Below are 20,286 nucleotides of genomic sequence, written 5' to 3'. Positions count from 1 at the left end.
TAAGACAGTAGTCACAAAAACGAAGAACACGGCCCCAGGACTGACAGGCATTAACAAACAAGTTATCATGGAATGCTCACACTCCATGATAGAAAGACTCATCGACATTTTCAACGCCTCCCTGTCCGCGGGATACTTCCCTGACAAACTTAAAGAAGCCATAATAGTAATGATACCTAAGCCAGGAAAGACTGACACGACACCCGAGAACTACAGACCAATCTCACTGCTCGAAGTACCAGGAAAACTGCTTGAAAGGATCATCAACAGAAGACTCCGACTTTACCTAGAGACAAACAGACTTCATAACCCCAGACAGTACGGCTTCAGACCACAAAAAGACACAAACAAAGCCATAGCCCTGACTTACGAGACTATCGCCCAGACCCTGTCGAGACGGGAACAGTGCTGTCTCGTCCTCAGAGACGTAAGCAAGGCCTTTGACAAGGTCTGGCATGAAGGACTCAAATACAAACTATTACAACTAGAACTCCCTACCATCCTCGAGAAGTTTTTATGCGACTTTGTGACTGACCGCACCGCGAGAATTAGACACAAGGACCAGTTAGGCGACGTTATACAGCTCGACAGTGGGGTGGCACAAGGGAGCGTCCTCTCCCCCACCCTATACATTCTTTACACTAGAGACACACCCCCCCCACCTCCAGACTGCCTAGACATAATGTATGCTGACGATGTGACTCAAATAGTGACTTACCAAGGACGGTCCAAACTCATGATGGCCAGCAAAGTAGCCAGAGAAATCACCAGAATCAGTGATTATGAGAAACGATGGAAGATCAGGACTAACCAACAGAAATTTAAAATAATTCCATTAGCACAAAAATACATGGAAGAAATCATTGTGGATGGTGAGCTACTAAACACAAGCAATGAGGGAAGCCTGTTAGGCCTCACAATAACTCAGGCCGGGATCACAAAACATGTAAGGGAACGAATATGCAAGGGGAAGGCAGCACTGTCCACCCTCTACCGTTTTAAAACGCTAAATAGAAAAATAAAAAGCCACCTCGTTAAAGCCTACATTCTCCCTTTGCTAGAATACCCTCCTGTGCCACTGGACACTATATCAAACACCCAAAAACTAAAACTACAAAGAGTATTAAACAAAGCTCTGAGATTTGTCGAAAACGACCATCACCCCTTCAACTATATCACAGAACAATTACACAGCATGCACAAAATAGCTGCACTAAACATCCGGATGCACAAGAGGGCAGGAAAAATCTGGCAAAAACTAGAAGAGACCAGAGACCCAAATTACGAGGACATCACCAACAAAGAATACCGGAGGATGCATAATTGGTTCCCCAGCTCCCTCTTAAACAGAAATAGACCGCCACCAAACCCAATTTATACGTCCCTCTAACGACAACCCCTCTCATTATATATAATAACTAATAATACAAACGGCAGCAACGAAGCGAAAGACCACGTTACCCTATATCCCATACACCTGCCGACCTTGAACTGACCGCACCAGACCACCACTACTGTCAGGAGACAGTTGCACTGCACACTCATTCCCTGCCCACTCCTGAGTGAATGCACTCCGTCGTCCGTTGTGCTAGCTCCTGAAACCAAAATGTAAGGAGCTGTCACATCTGATGGCGGGGTCGTGAACGTGGAGTGGGTTGGGAATAGACATTGCCCATGCACAGCCTATGCCTCGTGCACCCTGGTGAATGCCATGGGGAGGAAAGATAATTTCTATCCTTCCCCCCCATTTTCTCTAATACTAAACTCCTCCTTTCCATGACTATAGAGCCTGTGAAATAGAGAGCAGCAACCCACCAAGACAGCAGAACCCACCAATGCCACAGAGACAGGCACCACCCTTAGTAGCGCCGGGGGTACAAACTATGGCTCTTCACCTTCATCGATATATCTACCCTTGTCTGCACATACACAGAGTGACCGCTGTATAGGACCAACAGGAACACAGCATACACAAAAAATAAAAACTAAGCCACAGCAATGGGGACGGCCCCCAATCTTTATACCTCCGACTGTCTTTCATATTTCCCCACTTAATCTCTTCCAATCTCTCTCTCTTCTTTCCCCCCACTTTTTTATGACGAAGTGACGAAGTGAAGTGGATACGCCAGATCATAAAACGTGCTGCAGACTGTGTAATGAACCCAGAGCCCACACCCTGCAACACTATGTACTTCACTGCTCAAAATTAGCGCAGTTTAGAAATCCTGCTGTAGACTCAGTGACCGAACAAGTCGTTTGGATGTTTAATAACGATAAAATAGGAAGTATACTGAATTGTAGAAACATCAAACACATACTTAAGTAGACATTGCTATATTGTGATGTAAGAGTAACTGAACAAAATATCTGAGTAGGGTGAAGAGTACATTATGCTCTTATGTAATATCTCAGAGCAGGGTGAAAAGTACATTATGTTCTTATGTTAGTATGTAATATCTCGGAGTAGGGTGAAGAGTAGCTCAGCGTCCTCATCCTTTTGAGGTGATAATGTAATATATAGATATACCTGTATACGTATATGTATGTATAACTGTTTGTCTCAATAAACTGTCTAAATTCTAAAAATACACCCTCTTAGTCAGTCTTTCATTCTCCATTCTCTCCACATGTCCAAACCACCTCAGTGTATTTCTCCTAATCTTCTCAACCACATCCACATCCACCCCACAACGTTCCTCCACTTCTTCATTCGTCAACCTGTCCCTCCATGTCACTCCACATGCTCCTCTCAAGTAATACATTTCCACTGCTCTCACTCTGGACTTGTTCCCCTCTTGCAAGGTCCACGCCTCACTTCCATACGTCAGGGTAGGGATCACAATACTATCATGCAGGGACTTCTTAACTTCCATACTCACCTCCCTATTTCTCATCACTGCTTTCAGTGAACCAACAACCTTTCTTCCCTGCTGTACCCTTTCACGCACTTCATCCCCCCAAAGTTCCATCCTTACTCATCACACTACCCAAGTACTTGAATGCACTCACATTCTCCATATCCTCACCATCCAACCTCACTGTACATATTGTGACTTCATTCCTCTCAAACACCATAACTTTACTTTTGTTTACATTAACTTTCAGCGTCCTCCTCCTACAGGCTGACGAATGAGGATATAAAGAAGCGTTGTGGTGTGGATGTGGATGTGATAGGAAGCGTTATGAGGAACACACTGAGGTGGTTTGGCCATGTGGAGGCCGAGGATGAGATGGAGGGATGGGGTGGAGAGGTATATGAGAGAGGGGGGTGTGAGTTGGGAGCAGGGCAGTGAAATGGCGGGGGACAGGGCGACTTGGAGGCGATTTGTTTGTGGCCACCCCGAACGGGATTGAGGCGTCTGGCAATAGATAGATAGATAGATAGTCCTCCTCCTACACACTGTCCCAAATTCATTCACCAAACCTTGCAACTCCCATTCATCTTCACTCAACAACACTGTATCATCAGCAAACAGCAACACCGGAATCTTCCAAATCTCACCCTCATTCATTAGAGCCACCCCTACATCCACTGCCCTACCTTGTATTATCTGATCTACACACCCTTTTCCCTTCCTAAATCCCCCTTGTTCTTCTCCAACTAGCTCCTCTGTCGTATGCCTAACCCTATCAATGAGTATTCTACCATATATTTTACCAGTCACACTAAGAAGGCAAATACCCCTATGGTTACCACATACTTCTCTCTCCCCTTTTCCTTTGTGTAAAGGAACAATTATACCTGATTTCCAGTCCTCTGGAACCCTTCCCTCTTCCCAAGCCAATCTACACAACTTCCATATCCATTCCAAAACAATCTCACCCCCATACCTCAGCATTTCACCACACACTTCATCAATCCCTGCGGCCTTTCCCATCTTGATCTTCTTTATCGCTTCCACTACTTCCGCCCTACTGATCTCTTCTTCCCTCCTCTCATCTCTTCTTCTCCTAGCCATTCCCCAACCACTTATACACGCATTGCTCTCATTCTCTACATTCAACAAATCCTCAAAGTGCTCCTTCCATCTCCTCAATTTCTCTCTCTTCTCCACCAACAATCTATTATTCCTATCTTTCACTCCCCTATTATATCTCCTTTGACACTGCCTTACTTTCTTTACCTCCTTCCAAAACAATGTCTTACTCTCCCTCCATTTCACACTCAGATTCCTCCCAACTCTTCATCCAGTTTCTTCTTACTCCCGTTCACCAGTCTCTCATTCTCGTTCGAACAGCGGAAGGAGCATCTCCAGCTCTTTAACTCTACGGAGTTTACATCCCACGTTTCACTTTCGTCAACTCGATTCCTCACTTCCTGCCACCAGCAGCACCACACGACTGTGACTATACACTGTTGGGCAACTGACAGCTGTATATCACAGTCAGGCGGGTTTTCCCGCCTTCCAAACACTCTCCTTTCTGTAACGTTCCCCCCCCACCGTCTCCCCCCACACACATACACACACACATCCAATACACCACACTCTATCTCCCCGTCCTTTGCAATCCTTTGCCCACATCGCCGTAGGATTTCCTGCAACCCCATCACTGGCGAACCGAACCCCGCGGGAAGGCCGTTTAGGGCCGCCACAAGGGGGGCCACTAGGTTGGCTGGGGAGCCAGGGGGTTGCAGGAAGGCAAAACGCTGTTAGGGTTAGGTTCCCCTCAGGGGGCAATCAGCGTAGGTGCAAGGGTCCCTCCCCACGACGTCCTTTAGAGGACGGGGGAGGTAAAAACCCGGCGCCTAGGATCGCTGATATAGGTAGGCCTGGGCACTCCCTTTCTCTCTCCCTATCACTATGAAGAAAACGACCAACCAACCCAGAACCCCTCCCCAAGGACAAGGAGGAGGAGGAGGAACCATCCCCAAAACCAAGACAACGAAGCCAAAACCAATACAGTTGAAGACAGGCACAACAACCACAGGCAACATGACTAAACTAGCTGGCCTAAACAAAAGACCAAGAGACCCCAGCCCCAAGGAACACAGACCAGGAGCAAAAAAGCAAGTACCTGTGCAACAGGACAACTCGCAGAAGAAAAACCCGCTGACTCCACCCACCGAAAATTCAAGTGAAATGGACAGCACTCCACCACCGCCAGAATCTGATCTTACAGAAGCAATCTCCACTTCACCCAGTGACACCAACGACACGGCCCAAGACTGCACAGCACAAATAGATGAGCAAGAGGCAGACAACTCCAATACAGCACCAGATGAAGACGAAAACTTCACCGTCGTCACAAACAAGAAAAAGAACAACAAAAACCAGAAACGAAGCAATGACAGCAGCAATGACTCACTAACTCTGCCAGCCCCCCTTAAATCGGGAAACGACAACCCCCCTGCAGCACGACCTCCAAACATCCAACCCAGAAGAACTCCAGCTGTCTCTGTAAAGACTGCCCCACGCCCCACTACAAACCTACCACCCTTCTTGATACCAAAGCAGGAGGCCTTCGCCACAACAATGGACCTAGTCATGCAACTAGAAGAGGAACACCCCAACCTAAAATTCGACACCACAACGAGACGAGACTAGGGGAGAGTGGGGCACCTTGAACATAGGGGCACAATGAACCACTGGACTTTCCTGGCTCAGTTTTTCTCCCTGCCACTACATGTCTCCAGTGTAAAAGCCTCCCCTCAACACCTACTTCGTAACCAGTAACAGAGTGGCGGTTCTTTGGGGAGCACGTTCTGCCTCGCCATTCTCCGAATTTCGACCCCCAAAGTAAATTTTTGGAGGTGAGTACCAACCCTTCTTATAGTCTTCATGTAGCAGATAATTTTAATCAAATTACTGAAATGGATACTGTGATAAAAGAAGCTTATTATGGAATGTTCGTTAGAATTGACTTGGCATGTATCAAGGCTTGAGGCTAAATTTGTTCAAATGGCAGCAAATGGGGCACTTTGAACCATTAAAGACGGGGCACTTTGAACATGGTTCAATGTACCTTCACACTTCACATAAGTTACAGCCGTTGGATGTATCAGCTTATGGCCCGCTGAAAACCCATTATAAAAAGGCTGTTAATGACTGGAACCTAAGTAACCCGGGAAAAAGAATAACCATCTACGATCTACCTGAATGTTTTACCAAGGCATTTTATCGTGGTCTTTCATCAGAAAATATATCCGCAGGTTTCAAGAAAACTGGTCTCTGGCCTATAAATACTGAAATCTTCTCTAATGATGATTTTCTGGTAGCATCAGTTTTTACGAACAACGCTGGCGGTCAAAGCACTTCTAAGGATAATGGAGTAGAAATGGTGGCTGCTCTAGGAGACCTTAATGCCTCTACATCCTCAGCAGTTTCTGTAATGAACACTGATCAGGCATCTTGCCCAGCTGACAGACTAGATCATCAGACGAGCTTTGCAGAACTGGCTGAGTTACGGCCATTACCAAAGCGGAAATCCAGCATTCAGTTTGCTAAACCATGTTTCAAGAGAAAGGCTGTTGGCTGCAAGCTTATCACGAGCACCCCTGAGAAAGAAAATGCTGTGAAGAAGCAGGAAGAGAAGTTATCAAAAGCAAAGAAAAAGTTAGCTGTTGCTGAAGTTCAGATGATGAAGTTGATGAAAGAATTTCCCTTCATGGGGAATCAAGTGATTATGAAGAGGATTTTGGTGGTGATTCCACAGAAGACCAAGCAGGAAAAGAACCAGTAGGAGGTGACTTTGTTCTTATCAAACTCAAACCTATAAATTCAAAGAATTGGCTATTTTATGTTGGTCAAATAAGTGAAATTTTAACAGAAGATGGAGAAACATCTTATGATGTTGAGTTTTATCGCCAGTCAAGGAAATGCCCTGAGAAATTTGTGATGTGCCTTCCCAAACCCATTGCTACTGGTGGTACGAAAAGGGTGCAGTGCATGATGCAATTTAGTGTAGACTTGGACCAGTACAAATGTCAATAGTTTCATCATTCATTCACTCATTTTTTGTAATCTGAATGCTATTGGGAAAAAAATCAAGAGGATATTATTTTATGTAAAAAAATATGGCCTTTTTTAAGTTGTGATAGTTGTTTTAACTATAAACATACAAATTAGAGATAATGGACACATTGACATTTAACTTGCAGTTATGATTCCATACCAAATATGATGGATCTCTTTAATTGTCCTGTAAGCTTAGTCTTCTAGTGTTAGGAATGTTATATAACTGAGAAGAACAGTCTTTGTCGTTATTTTTGATCAAGAAAAGTTTAGTCTCTACTTAAAACATTTGTAATTGAAAAAAATAATAAAGAATTCTATAACTTCTGAGCATTGTGCCTGTTTTTCCCTATGTTAATGATGTTCTTGGACATGGATCAACCTACCCCTTAGCAATGTTCAATGTACCCCACCGATGGGGCAGATTGAACCAATCTGATAATAATTTTTGGTTGCCAAATTCAATTCTAAAAAACTGTGATACATCACGCTGGTTGAGAGAGGCGTAAGTATAATAGGTGAAATTACATATGGCACATGGTAGACTGAAGTTTTCCCGAAAGATATTTGTCCACAAGCGAAATTCTTAAAACTTGTTCAACGTGCCCCACTCTCCCCTACAGTATGATCTTAACACCACACGACCAAGACATGTACGAGACCCTGAAGTATTGCAAAACAGTAGCAGGCTACCCTGCAATCATAAAGGAATTAAACCCCGACCTCGCAACACGCAAAGTCATACTGATGGGCTACAACCAATTCCAGCCACTAGAACCAATCCTAAAACACAGCCAGGTGGAAACAGCCACACGCTGCGAAACACGAGGGGAACCGACAAGACAAGTTCTAGTAACACTCAGAGGCACCATTCCCCAGACTCTAGACCTGGGAAACTGGGGAACCTACTACCTCCGCCCATATTCCCCGGAACCACTAAGATGTTACAATTGCCAGAAGGTTGGACATCATCAATCGACATGCACACGCCCACCAACCTGCGCAATGTGCAGCCAACAACATCCAACAGAGCAGTGCCTCACCAGGTTCAAAACCAAACAGCCAATAAACTCCAAATGCCCAAATTGAGGACGCAACCACCATGCCTGGAACAGATCCTGCCCAGCAAGGATAGACAGAGTACTAAAAAGCATGGAAGGACAAGCCAAGTGGGTGCAGGAGAGACTCAAAGTCTCTCCAGCACCCCTAGGCACCTTCGTCTGGGGCACACAGAACAGACAATCCAACCCCCACCCAACCCCACCTCAACAGCAGAGTACCCCCCACTCCCCAGAAGCAGCAACGCCACCACCACCAACTTCAAAACAAGCCTACCTGCCACACAACAAACACCCCCATCCCCCACCCAAGCAAGCTCAACACCAATTTTGACTACGACTGCAACACAAACACAGTCGACAGAGGCAACCCAAACGCCACAGCCACAACACACCACAGTGGACACAGAAACACTCCGCACCATATGCCGGGAGATAGCACTGGGAGTACTACAGATTGTCTCAGACCAACTAGGCCGCCAACTAGACCCCAGACTAGTAACCCCAGCGATAAACAAGCTAATCAACACTCACACGACACAACACAGCCCCAACTTACTCACCCCAAGCAGCCAGCCAGACAACCCACCTCTACCAACCGCCTCACAGGTCAACCCAACACACCAACCACCGCTGCAACCAACTCCATACCCCTACAAACCCCCACAACCCCGAGAACAAGTAGACAAACCACTCCACTCCACATCAATGGACGCCAGGCACACGCAGAGAACTCGCTCACGATCACCACTAAAAGCCATGGACATAACCCAAGCAACGAGCGAAACAACACGCAACCTATCCCCAGATCATACAACAACCTAGATACACGAAATGTCCTGGGACTTACTCAACAGCATAACCCCAATACCAACAACATCAAGTTCCTCCAGTGGAATATCTGCGGAATCAGGGGTAAACAAGCAGAACTCGAGGAAGCAGTCCACACAGACAAAACAGATGTCGTCATACTACAAGAAACCCTCCTGCCCCAAATCCGAAACTGCAGATTGAGAGGCTTCACCCCCCTCTTCCTCCCCTCAGCACGTAACGGGTCCCAAGGCCTCGCAATATTTATAAGAAACCACATACCCACAACACCCATAGTACCCATGCCACATTGTGGTGACAGGGTAGAGGCACAGGGAATTTCCATATCACTGCAGAACTGCAATCTCCACATCTACAACGTATACCGCAAGCATAACGCAGACCTTGACCTCACAGAACTTGTTGCTAATGCAGACACCCAGCCAACACTCATAGTAGGAGATATGAACGCCCATCACCCCCTCCTCGGCTCCCCTAGCAACACCAACCAAGCAGGGAGACACATTGCAGAACTCCTGAACGAAACTAACACAGTCACCCTTCTAAATAAAGCCGACACCCCAACCCATATACAAGGAGGCCGCCTTGACCTCGCATTCATATCAACCAATCTGGCTCCCCTAACCCAGTGGAACACCCACCCAATTCTAATGTCTGACCACCATTCCATATCAATAAAAGCTAATTTACCCCCTCTACCCAAACCACCAGGCCCACCCCCACGGTTCAATACAAAAAAAGCTAACTGGCAACTATACACAGATACTCTGGAACAACTCACAGCCTCACTGCAACACTCACTTGATCTCCAAGAACATGAAAAACAAATAACAACAGCCATACAAGACGCCGCACTAGCTGCCATCCCTAAAACAACACACAAAAGACTCAACCACAAGGACTGGTGGTTTTACAACGATAGAGTCAAGGAACTAAACCACAGACAAAACCAAGCAAAGAAAATATACAGGAAAAACAGAACCCCTGAAGGACTGCAACACTTACGAACGACAGTCCGACTGGTAAGAGAAGAAAAGAACAAAATCAAGGAAAAAAAGTGGTTAGAGTGGTGCAGTTCCCTTAATGCAAGCAGCAGCACTGGGGCATTATGGAAAAAACTCAGAGCAGTGTCAGGATCAACCCCCAACAGACCCACATCCCATCCCAACCCACAAGAAGAAGCTGAAAGAATAGCACTAAACTTTGCAAACAACACTTCCCCAAGACATCTCCCAGATGCCACAAGACGGCGCCAGGAATTACTGCATAATGAAAGAAGACACCTAATTAACAGGGAGAAGCAAAAAGAGCATCCAGCCGACTGCCCATTCACAATGAACGAACTTGAAAATGCACTGAAAACAAGCCAAGACACTGCCCCTGGTAAGGATGGCGTCACTTACTCTATGATAAGACACGCAGGCCCCATTGCAAAAGCCGCCATACTGAACCTAATTAACCATTCCTGGGAAGCAGGACAACTCCCAACAACTTGGAAACGGGCACTCATCACCCCCGTGCCAAAACCCAAAAACCCAGGCTCATACAGGCCCATCTCCCTACTAAGCTGTCTCAGCAAAACAGCTGAAAGAATGATTTTACGACGACTACAGTGGTGCACACCCACACCCCACGATCATATATTCGCCTACACCAGCGGCAGGGGAACGAGCGAATGCCTCGCAACACTACTCACCGAACTGAGAGGAAGGAGGGGGCTAGCTATTTTTATAGACTTAGAGAAGGCTTTCGAATTAGCCTGCCCCGAATCAATACTAGATGCCCTAGCCCGCAAAGGAATAGGAGGCAAGCTCCTACAGTGGATAGAAAACTTCTTCACAAACAGAGAAGCGATGGTGCGTTTCCACGGCACCACATCATCACTCCACAAACACACCAACGGCACCCCTCAGGGAAGTATAATCAGCCCCACCCTCTTTAACACACTGATTGAACGCCTCCTAGAAATAGACCTAGGCCCCAACGTCAAATTATTCACTTACGCAGACGACCTAGCAATCATCATAAACAAGGGCCCCTATCACACTAAAGCCCAAACCGCCTTGACACGCTTAAATTCCGCCTGCAAAAACCTTGGCTTTAAAATAAACATAAACAAAACCAAAGCACTCCCCTTCGGTATGAACACACCACAACAACAACTATACCTCGATACCACACCTATCGACTACGTCACCACCCACATGTACCTAGGAGTCTGGCTAGATACCAACCTCAGATTCAGACAAGAAATAAGCTACCTCAGGGAAAGAACAAAAATAAGAACAAACGCACTCAGAGCGTTAGCTGGCAGAGGAATGGGAGCAACACATCGAGTACTAAGACTCTTCTACATCCAAGCTATCCGTTCCCTAGTAGACTACGCCGCCCCTGCACTAATAACCATAGAATCACAACTAACAGAAAAGTTAGAGGTAATCCAGAATAATGCACTACGTGCGATAACAAACGCCCCACCTTGGACTCGTCTCGTCAACCTACGCATGGAATGCGGTATCGAATCATTACAAAACAGAATACAAGCACGAGTAGTATGCATAGCTGCTAAGCTAGCTCACAGTGCTTCAGACCTTACCCCTATAAAACAAATCAAAGCAGAACTGATCAGACACCCCACTCTCCTAAATAAAAGCTGGACACACTGCACAATTCGGGCCATTAGGAAATACAACGCCACAAACAAAATCACACAACAGCCCGACACCCCGATACCAGAATATAAAGAACCTCCCCCATGGACCCCCCCACCATACAGACTCCTCACCCCAAAAATCACAGGGAAAAAACCACACTCCCACAACTACTACGCCAAGAAGCGCTAGAAAGAACTGCGACAATCACAGACCGAAACACAGTAAACTGCTATACAGATGGTTCTGTAGAACAACCGAAGGCTGCAGCTGCATTCATCAGCAATAAAAAAGAATTCGCTGCAAGAATCTCTGACGGAGCATCCACCCTGCAAGCAGAACTAGTTGCCATTGCGGAGGCGCTGTCAGACGCTAACACAACAAATACACAGACGCACATAAACATACACACAGACTCTCTCTCCGCCATACAAACACTACGCAAACATAAAAACCGCAACAACAGACACATCATCTCAACAATAAACAACACAGCACACAACATCGCACAATCAGGCAGAACAATCACGATACACTGGATCCCCAGCCATGTAAACATACACGGCAACGAACGAGCAGACCGTGCAGCCAAACACGCCCTTACGCACCCACAGATAGATATACACATACCACCGACCATAACACAAACAAAACACGACATAAAAACGATAACACCCACTCTCACAAAACAAGAACATGAATACCATGTCAACCAAGGCTCCACTTCCGCCATCTGGTACGCCAGTGCAACAAAATATAAACAAATACCGCTACCCACACATACACCCAACAGACTTCTCACCTATATACACCGCCTCCGCCTCGGCTACTTATCACGCGATCTAGTAATCAATAACATCAGAAACGCAATCTGCAGCTACTGCAGAACAGACGCCCCCTTCCCCCTGTTACACTACATAATTAAATGCAGAGCAACAGCCACCATCAGAGGTGGCGCCGCTTACCCAGACCCCGATATAACACCCACCTCCCCTCTCGCCACACCTGTTCAAACACTAAGCAATATAGCCACATCCATCATCCATAACGCCACATCCAACACCCCGCATCTTTTAATCAACCTAGTTAAGTCAAAACCCCCTCCGATGTAACTACTAAACGAACATTACCGCACTGGGCTACGAGGTGGCCCAGCCCCCCCCACCTTCTCTAACAGGGGGGGGGGCAGAATCAATTACTACTACTACCAGTCTCTTCACCTCCCTTCTCCTGCTCACATATCTCTCTCTCTTCTCTCTCTCATCTTCTCCCCTACCTCTCCTCGCTAACCATTCACTATATGCCTTCTTCTTTTGTTCCACGGCTCGTTTCACCTCATCATTCCACCATGCTGTCCCTTGCACATCCTTGCATCTCCTCCTCACTCCACAAACCACCTCACACGCTGCGCCTATCTCTTCCATGAATATCTTACTGTAGGTACTGATCTTCTTCATTGCTTCCACTATTTCCGCCCTACTGATCTCTTCCTTCCTCCTCTCATCTCTCCTTCTCCCAGCCATTCCCCAACCACTTATACTCGCACTGTTGTCACCCTCTACATTCAACAAATCCTCAAAGTGCTCCTTCCATTTCCTCACTGTAGTGGAAGGGTTAATGTAATGTGTGTGTGTGTGTGTGTGTGTGTGTGTGTGTGTGTGTGTGTGTGTGTGTGTGTGTGAGAGAGAGAGAGAGAGAAAGAGAGAGGTGGGGGAGTTGATGAAATGATGTGGAAAAATACTACGTGTCTTGTAATCACTCACCTGCATTGCCAAAATTCTGGTGTGCATCTCCCCCTGCCTTCGACCTCCATTTTTCTAACGCTGTGTGTCCAGGTACAGCATGGTCTTGACGTTGTCTTGCTTGTTTGACTATCTTGCGTTTGTGTTCAGCCTTTGGTTCCTTCTCTCTGAAAATTGAAATAGTGTTAGTATATTGTATTGCTAGCACTTACTGTTAGGAATTTGGCGGAGAGGAACACGCAGACAACATCAGGAAAAAGGTAAAGAAAAAAAAAAGATAAGAAAACTGTATAAATAAATGAGGGAAACCTGTCATAGAGGTATCCAGGAAAAATGGCCTTGGGTTCATTCTTCCTTGCATAAAAAAAAATACACAGAAATAATACAGACTCCTTCAATACTTCGTCTTAATTTAGTCCTTAATCTTAAAACTATGAGACCAAAGGAGAATTAAAGACCTCAGTTTTTGACGGTCACTAATGTAAGACTAGCAGGGATCAGATTTATTAGCCTGCATGCCACATTTTGAGTTCCTAATTAAGATATCATACAGGTAAAATCAACACATCAGTACAGGTGCATAATATCAGTGATGGTTTGTGAAGCGTGTTGTGAAGCACGTGAACTGCAGGATTTTCTATCCATCTATCTATTGCCAGCCGCCTTAATCCCTTATACGGGGTGGCCACAAACATATCGCCTCCACGTCACCCTGTCCCCCGCCATTTCACTTCCCTACTCCCACTTCACACACCCCTTCCCCATATACCTCTCCACTCCATCCCTCCATCTCATCCTTGGCCTTCCCCTCCCTCTCTCCCCCTCCACCTCAGTCGCATACACTCACCTCTTCAATCTCTCACTCTCCATCCTCTCCACATGGCCAAATCACCTCAGTGTGTTTCTCCTAACGTTTCCTATCACATCCATATCCACACCACAACGCTCCTTCACATCCTCATTTACCAGTCTGTCTCACTATGTGACTCCACAGGCTCCTCTCAAACAACTCATTTCCACTGCTCACGCTCTTGACTTATGTCCCTCCAACAACGTCGAAGCTTCACTTCCATACGTTAGAGTTGGTATCACAATACTGTCATGTAATAAATTTTTCACTTCCGTGCTCATTTCCTTGTTCCTTATCACTGCCCTCAAGGAACCAGCAACCTTTCTTCCTTATTGTACCCTTTCAAGCACTTCACCCTCCAAACTTCCATCTTTACTCATCACGCTACCCAAGTACTTAAACGTACTCAGAGTTTCCATTTCCTCATCATTCAACCTCACTGTACAGTCGCCAAACTTTCCACCTGGGCCACCTAGCCGCGAGAGGTGGGCAACGGGTGCTGGCAACAGTGTATATGTTTGTTCGTGTGTACATGCTCGACGAAAGTTCGGATCATCAACTCTCTTCGTCCGTAGTGAACCTCTGTCAGAGTCAGAGTTCATCCCATAAATGGCTGGGTACGGAGTTGGGTGGGGAGAAAAATGTCTCAGGAGTAAGGCGCCTCTCCCATCGGCTCAGCCAGTTGCATGAAACTGGTCGCACAGGAAACTGTTGTGTGCCACAGGTGGCGCAGACCAAGGCCAATTAAATAAGACTATATTAATTTTATAAGGAGGTACCATATATACTGAATATTATGGTATAAATATATACCTTTATATATAGTACAATAACATATACTATGCTTATTTGGCCTTAGTCCGTGCAACCTGTGACACGCAACAATTCCATGCAACCAGTTTCCTGCAACTGGTGGAGCCGGTGGGAGAGCTGCTTAAGGGGGCAGCTTGGCATGGTGAATGCCAGGGTAGGCGCCGGACAGGGGGAGAGGGGGTTACGTTATTCATACCGCCAGTGATAATACTTGCCGAACTAGTTTTTGAGATCCATTAGCATTCTACTGAATATTTGCATTCTTAACAATACTAAACATTTTATTTTCTATAACATGTTAATGCACTAAATACCGCTGTCATAGGGTTATCGCTTGATCAGTACAGGTTGAAGAGGAATGCATTTACATAACATCGCGTCCAGTTACAAGTAAGATTACCTGTCATTCACATCATGAATGACACTGACCAATAAACATTAGGATGATGTTCAGACACTGGTAACGGTTGCTTAAATCCTTGTTGGTAGTACTTCAAGTAAGTGTTTTTATGTGTTCTGTGGTGCACCAGGAAGAGGTAGGAGGCTAAAATACTGTCACCTCAACAGGCAAAGAGTTTATGCATATTGTACTCTTGTCGAAGTGGCTATTACATCAGCTATGATAATGACTTACCGTATCATATTTCATATGACTATGGTCATTACAGCACACCTTTGTAGTCCATTCATCTAACGAATGACTGAATTACACATTAGAAGGAAAATTGATTGTGAGCGGTGCCGCTTATGTGTGAGGCCACACATTTATAGGCTCATCGATTATGCACCGAACAACATTATCTCACATTACAGCAAGATGAAGACACCACCTCTCCATCACAGTATGCAAAAGCTTCCAGTCATTTTAAGCACAAATGCTATTGATTCATGAATTGTTGGGACATTTATATTACAGTACTATTGCCTGTGATATTACTTACGTGATTGGTAAATGCAACATAAAGAACATGAAATTATCATTACAGGCTGTAACACTGATTTTATTATTTTAAATCCCACGAACCTAGGCGCTTTAGCGCCCGTCGACTTATGACTAACTGACTCAAGGCAGCCTTAACGAACGAGTTTCAGCCTCCGATGTCAACAGTTCCTTATTTCTCCTACTTAGCTTAAATTAATATCCGCTCAATGAGTAATCCTGTAACGATTAATGACCTCATTTATCTAATCATGTCTCAGATCAAGAATGGTATTTCAATAGGTGTAATCGTGACCGGCCCAGGACTGGCCAAATGCGAACAGACACCGGTATCTATTTTTCTTGCGTAAGGGTCGGTCACACGACGGTTCTTCCCCCCAATATTCAGTAGACAATTTTTAGCCATGGGTTGTCATGTAATAATAAAAAAGAATATGTTTATAAATATGTAATATATGTAAAGATGCGGTCTTTTAGGTTATTTTACTTATTGTTTTCAATACTCGTATTATCCAGTACTTTCAAGAAGTTCCTTTGAAATTCTATCGACTAAAATTGTAGACTGAATATTGGGATGAACTCTGACTGAGGTTCAGTACGGAAGACGAGAGCTGATGATCCGAACTTTCGTCGAGCATGTACACACGAACAAACATTACACTGTTGCCAGCACCCTTTACCCACCTCTCGCGGCTAGGTGTAGAGAGGTGGCCTGCAGTCCTGACGGACCCAGGTTCGAATCCCGGCTGGGGCAGGGAACAGTTTAAGGATTTGAATTTCATTAAATCAGGCTTTACTGATCTACCAGAAGACCCGCCGACATGTCGTAAAAATACCCCCGCTAATACCAATACACCAGTCCTGTATGAGACAGCCCTAGCATGTATTCAATATGGACGGTGGGTGTTAGCGCCGAAGTGGTGACATGTAGAGGTGTATGGTATGTAGGAGGACTGTTGGGCCTTGATAGCAGGCTGTGAAGCCTATGCCCTGAGTCGGACACAAAAAAAAAAAAAAAAAAAAAAAAAAAAAAAAAAAAAAAGGCGGAAAGTTTGGCGACTGTACATTCACTGACTTCACCTCTCTCGAAGACCATAACGTTATTCTTCCCTACATGTACCTTTAGATTCCGTTTCTTACACACTCTCCCAGACTCATCCACGAAGCCTTGCAGCTCCCCTTCGTCTTCACTTAACAACACAGTACCATCTGCGAACAACAATACAGTGAGTTTCGAAACACTGCCCTGTCTCACTAGGGCCACTCCAGCATCCACTGCCCTACCTTGTATCTCTTTTATAACGCCAACCATATACAGATTGAACAACCATGGAGACATGACACATCCCTGTTTCAAACCAGTCTTCAAACAGAAAACTTCACTCAGTTCACTATCCACACGCACTGCAGCCTTAGCACCATCATACATTCCCCTCACAGCATTCAGCAACTTCCCATCTACTCCATATATTCTTAATGCTTTCCACAATCCTTGTCTATCCACCCTGTCATTTGTTTTCTCCAAATCCAGTGTTTTACCGCAAATTATTACTCGATGCATTCCGGTATATATTATGCTTATAGATCATGAAAATTTGCCAGTTTAATGACTACATTCATTTTGTTATGAGTATTTATTAGACTTTACAAATCTGACACATAATTATTACCAAGTTACAGTGACCTAATATATCTATCCTGGCATCATCAATATACTAAAACGTCTGGTGTCACTGTTCTGACATGCTTCCAATACTGTTAACTGTTTAAGCCGACCAGTGCTATGAACAGTTTTATGAAATATTCTTTTTTCTCATCCATGCATTCATCAGTGCCTAGAGTAAGTGTTTTAGTTATGGAACGGTTATCTGAACTCCTCGATATGTCGATAGAGTAAGTGGGAGAGGTTTAAACGACGGAATACAGAATACGGAAAGGTCAGTGAAAGTGATATCCACATTTGAAACAATGACTAGCAGCATCCAAGGTTGAACATAACACATGAAGTAATAATGATGAGACCAGAATATCTGACAGAATAGTGAAAATTCTTTACTTATTCAACATCATGACACCTTCTCATTATTATTATTATTATTATTATTATTATTATTTAACTGGTACAACCTGATGATTATAATTGGCTCAGGTGTGAACACTGCAGGTAACTGGGTTGTCAACAGTCTCCTCTACTCCTGCCAGCGTCTAGAGATTTCTCCTAAGATGGATGAAGCTCTACTGAAGGGAAGAGGCTGTGTGTGTGTGTGTGTGTGTGTGTGTGTGTGTGTGTGTGTGTGTGTGTGTGTGTGTGTGTGTGTGTGTGTGTGTGTGTGTGGCTGTGTATGAAGGTGTGCCTGTGTATGGAGGTGTGGCTGTGTGTCTCTGTAGGATATTACACAAACCATCTCCATAACGTGGTGTCTAAATATGTATATCAACATTTCGTAAAGCCTCTTATTTCCTAAGTACAGAATCACCCACTGTCTATCAATAAAGATAATATATACTTACATATAATCACACCATATTACTTCTACCAATGACATACACACACTCTGACGCATAAACATAACCAATACTTTACAATATTTCCACTTTCACAAACATCACACTCCCTACACACCCATCCCATTCCCAGATGTACTTTGCCAGCATGTGGTAGTTAATTCTGCCTTTCACTCTCCCTCATATTTCTCCACTTTCATATGCATCATCCCTCCTACGGACACCCATCTCCCACTGGCACCTCGTCAGCATGGGAGTTAATTCTGGCTATCACTCTCCCTCCGACTGTAAGGTCCGACCCTACACTGAACGTAGCATAGATTAATAAAGATATATATTCAAGGAAAAACTCCAGGATTATGTTAAGTTGAGAGAAGACCTTACAGAGCAACAGAAAAGAAAAATCAATTGACTCGCTACTATGGATGTATTTATATCTCGGTGCTCTTTCTTATATCTAAAACTAATCTCTGGAGGGGTGACCACAAACAAACCGCCTCCATGTTACCCTGTCATGCATCATCAGGCTGCCTCTCCTTCAACTCACACCAGCATCGTTCATATACCTCTCCACCGCATCCCTCCACCTCATTATTCTCGGTCTCCAAATACTCGTCTCTCCACCTAACTCACATACACTCTCTTATACTCCTTTCACTCTAACTTGTCCTAATATTACTGTCTCTGTCTTCAGTTCTGAGCTGTAGCAATACGAATACCAGAATATGACGCGTAAAATAAATAAATAAATAACAAGCATCATGGTAAGAACGTACGTAGAACCGTAGTACTGTATTATATTTTCCTGCCACTGAGCTACATGAAATAAGCTACAAAGGGACGAAAACCTGGGCCAAGTTAAGGTGGAAGAACTATAGGTAATCTCTCAGTCTTCATTCCACATGGCCAAACCATCTCAAGGTACCTCTCCCAACACCCTCCAGCGCATCCACATCAACACCACAGCGCATCTTTACTTTTTCAGATTAATACAGACGATTTGGCGCAGCGGAGAGAACTCGTAGCTATCAAAGAACGAATGAACAGTATCCTCGCTTACCCTTCTGTACCTCAAGAAGACGGGGAAGCTGTTTACACACTATAATCCTATCACTGAGTTAATATACACACAGCACCTGCGTCCTCCCCTTTCTCGGTTAGAGGGTGACTGATGGGATTCGGAGCTTCAAGGGTTCACAGAGTTCCAGTTAGAGACAGAAGACTCATTTCAATCATGCTCGGTAACATTTGCTTTACTGTATATTTCATTTTAACTATACTCTTTTCACTTATGTGTTATATACTTAAACATTATCATTATCTTTACATTAACCACTTCACTCTGAGAACGTCTCTTTGCCTCTGTTCATATTACTGTCAGACGATTTTAATTATCTAGAGTAAAACCTGTCGAAAATGATCGCTTATAGCATCATCATCCATTAACCTCTACGTAAGATGCGCCTTTTTAATTATATCTGCCACCGAGTCTCAAGATATTAATATATATATATTTTTTTATTATGACATGCATATTAACATCTGACTGCCAGAATATATCTCAGCTGAATGAAATAATCTTAGTAAGTATTTAGGTGCGTTTACACTACCCATAAGATCCTCTCAGTATCCCACACATCATCTTGGCTCATCATCATCATCATCATCATCATCTTATCACCGTTATTATAAGATTACCCATCATATGACTACAACATCTGTGCCCATGCGTGTATTACTGCATGTGTATGCAGATATAAGATGTGTGAGTTAGAGAAAGAACAAAGGAATTAGTTAGAGAAGAACAGGGAGGCTTTAGGAAGGGAAGAGGTTGTGTAGATCAGGGCCGGTATTAATAAAAACTTCTAGGAGTACTTCTAAAATTATTACTAATTGTGGTTGTAGATGAGAGTTGCTTCTAAAAGTTCCTCCTAGGAGGACTC

The sequence above is a fragment of the Coenobita brevimanus genome, chromosome 9 (genome assembly GCF_032717465.1).
Source record: "Coenobita brevimanus isolate Jiangsu-jjx chromosome 9, ASM3271746v2, whole genome shotgun sequence".
Lineage (NCBI taxonomy): Eukaryota > Metazoa > Arthropoda > Malacostraca > Decapoda > Coenobitidae > Coenobita > Coenobita brevimanus.
Note: the sequence above shows the minus strand (reverse complement) of the source record.